General features: G+C 38.7%; 1 protein-coding gene and 1 long non-coding RNA gene across 2 annotated transcripts in view; one reads left to right on the top strand and one right to left on the bottom strand.

Moving 5' to 3' along the window:
* Nucleotides 1-3,411, bottom strand: part of LOC118404948 — a 22,410-nt gene that overhangs the window by 15,388 nt on the left and 3,611 nt on the right. The window lies entirely within an intron of this gene.
* The window catches only part of LOC118404960, an 18,603-nt gene continuing 15,287 nt past the window's right edge, over nt 96-3,411 (top strand). The window contains exon 1 of the long non-coding RNA XR_004829825.1: nt 96-353. This is a non-coding gene — a long non-coding RNA (uncharacterized LOC118404960). The remainder of the gene's footprint in view (nt 354-3,411) is intronic.

Here is a 3,411-nt window from a genome sequence, read left to right as displayed (position 1 = left end):
ACAATAGAGCACAGTGTCTAGAGGTCAAAGGTCTAGGTGACAATGTCTGAGATGGCTTGTTTAAAACTGGACAATGTACACAGTGACTTAATGTCAGATGTCAATGAGTTCCAGAGCATACTTGCTCGGTACAGGAAGGTACGTTTTCCACTGTCTGTTTTAGGTTTGGGTAGTCTGTAGCTGTCAATACATGAAACTGGTTTTGTGGCTAACTTCGAGAACTTCAACGAGGTAGCAAACTCAAGAACATGGATTTTCAACGAAGTACGATTCCACTTTGGCTAAAGTGCAGCACCGGACTAATAATCAACGCAACGGACAGAGCGGGTCTTACGCTTGGTGCCACATTAGAGGTGATTATTTGTTGGTAACTTCTGATTTAGAACTCCGTCCATTAATATTACAGCTATAACTATGGTATTTGTTGTTAGTGCATCGGGACCCATCAAGAAAATGTTATAAAATCCGCCAGGCAGTATTTATTCGACCATTCTTGCTGGTAATTTTTTTATGCTAACGTGTGTCCTTCGAATATTGTAAAATGCAGAAACTTTCACGGTGGTTTAATGTTCGCTGTTTTTTCGGTGGCCAATTCACCGCGAACTTAAAACCACGGCGAAAAATCATTTTTCAAAACTAAATCCCCGCTCACTTAAATGCATTTACATTATTCGGCTGGTCGAGCACGAAAACTTGTCATTACGTCAATTCCCTTATATCCTTAAGTGTTTTATAAAACGTAGCTGCACTCTTATAAAGATGTAGATGTCACTGTTACTTGTGTTCTCTAAATTCTATAAATATATAGTCATAGAAAAAAGCTAATCCAGTGAGCTCCAATGAATATGTCAACAATTGGGTGTGAACGCAAGAAAAGAGTGGGGGGGGGGGGGCTCAACAAATTAAACCGGTCGGACGACCAGGAGCCGTTCCCAGCTGCTAAAGGTCGACAGACACCATTCAGCTGGGCGAGCACGGAGAATGCCGTCGATAACATTTACAGAATACTATTACATTAAAATCCTGTCTAGATAACAAATATTCTCTAAAGCTAAGGGCACAACCCGCCGCACGTGCAAATGCGTGCTGTCTACGTGACAAAACGTGGGCAATATTTTTTGGGATCCGTAAGTGGTAAGTACCGCCTCCATACGGACTCGTAGGGAATCCGACGGATTAGGAGCACGGAGACACGCCGTAAAACTTCGTGTGCATTCGCCCCCGGACGTGCCAGTACGGGCGACGCGCCTGCCCTGCACAACCTGAACGTTTTCGGAAATACATGGCGGACGTGGCCTGAAAAAAAAAAAAACACGCACGGACAAATTGCACATACGGCGGGTTGTCCCCTCAGCTTAATATACACGTCATATAGCTAAATCGGATAGACATTACAATGCATACGTACGCATAACCAAAGTATCAACAACACAAAGAGAGTTTACAATGCTAGCTGTGTACAAAACTTGTCAGACGACCAAGAGTAGGGGGTGATAAGGTCACGCAGGCTGGCTTACCAACAAAAGAGACTGGATTTTACTCTAATGACTGAACAAAACTGATATAAGAAGGCTATTGAGTTATGTTAATAAAAGGAACTTCAAACAAGCAGCTAATAGCATGTACAAGATGAATAGTTAATATACAAAATTGTGCTTTGTCATAATTTCAGCATAGGACTGATAAGCGGTTATTATCTAAGTCACTTCTGGGCCACTTTTTGGGATTGAACGATGATCACGGGCTAAGAAAAAAGACACGAAAGTATTTTTAGCGTGTTGTAGTGGCTATTTCTAAAAAGTGTTGCAATGTCATCACAATGTTTTGTGATCCGGATTTTACAAAAGCACCAGACCCATATTCGGTTTGAAATGTCTTTTTTTTTCTAAAATATAAAATATATATTTCTCTATGTCTTGGTACGATCGAATGCAAAACTTGTAGAATTGTATGTGCGTTTCCTCCAGCTGGTTTGAAAATAGTCTACGACGGATCTTGCACTACTCGCGGAAGACCCCCCCCCCCCTCGTCTCCCGAATTCTGACAGTCAGGTGATCCAAGAACTCCCAACACGATCCATGTAGTCAACCATATGATACTCCAACTCCTTCTAACGTTTGCATTGTCATGGTTTTTACTTAACCTGACAAAATACTTACTAATAAACTATTTCTCATAAAATTATAATAAAGCTCTTAGTAAATAGTTAGACGAACAATGGACTGCCAAAGACATGGCCATACAAGTTTATCTGATTTCGAAAATTGCAGTATTTCCGTTATTTACCAACTCCCAACAGAAGAATTCAATCCATCCGGTCATTACTACGTTTACCTGAATCTTACAGCGCAATGGCACAGACAAAAATAGAACTCTTTGAATGATTCTATGTGTGATACGTGACCAAAAATAAAGGGGAACATCAAACCCACAAGCTATCGATGGTATGTCTACTGGGTATAAAAACACTTTAGAATGAATCCATGCAAAAAAAGACAAAAGGGTATCATAACTGCATAAATAGGATTGTACCAGAAAGTAAAATAAAACTGAAATAACTGAAAATTGTAAAATTTGTGATTTCCAAGTGGTAGAGACACTCTTACAAACTCCGTGCGCTCTTGGGTTAGACTGTACGTAGTTTGGTTGGGGAGCCCTCTGCCGACTGTTTTCTACTGGAGGGGCCGATTTTGTTTCACATTCTCGGCAAAATTAACTGCGATACGTGTTGGCAGATCCCTTCAACGTTTGATATGTGTATAGTACAGGGAATCATTGACGTGATTTGATATGTATTATGCAAGCCAATATTTAATTTGCATAATAAATGAGGGAAGTTCACAAATTTGTAGTCTGTGTAACGCAAACTCCACTATCCGGAGCTTGTGGACAAATTTGAAGTAAAAATAGATATATTATCTGACTGAAAAATAGGAATGTTGATAGAAATAAAAAGTGCTCATAGTGACCTTATTTTCTTATTCAAAAGAAAATATTACAATCTATAGCGTGTGCTGTGGTTTACGTACAAAAACTCCAAACAACTAACAACTTCCAGCAGGATTTCTAGCGAACGTTGTTGATTAAATCAATGTCTATGTTATTTGTTGTTGGTGCACATGGGCACATCAAGAAAACACTAGACAGTTTTGTTTTTTCATCCGACGATCCAGGGTGTTCATTGTTAATATATTTACAAGTTGCAATATCTACTAGAGTCCATTCCAAGACACCATGAGGGTTTTTAGGCGATATTTATAATTAGTCTGAATTATTTTCAATAAAAGAATACCTGAGCCACAATAATTAAATTATTTTTCAAAAATTGACTAAAAAAATACTCATTTCATTGAATTTCTTTGAATATTTTAGAAACATTTTGAAAGTAACTGTACAAAAATATCTTTATTT

Source organism: Branchiostoma floridae, chromosome 17 (assembly GCF_000003815.2).
Source record: "Branchiostoma floridae strain S238N-H82 chromosome 17, Bfl_VNyyK, whole genome shotgun sequence".
NCBI classification, from domain to species: Eukaryota; Metazoa; Chordata; class Leptocardii; order Amphioxiformes; family Branchiostomatidae; genus Branchiostoma; species Branchiostoma floridae.
Note: the sequence above shows the minus strand (reverse complement) of the source record. Positions and strands in the feature narration are given on the sequence as shown.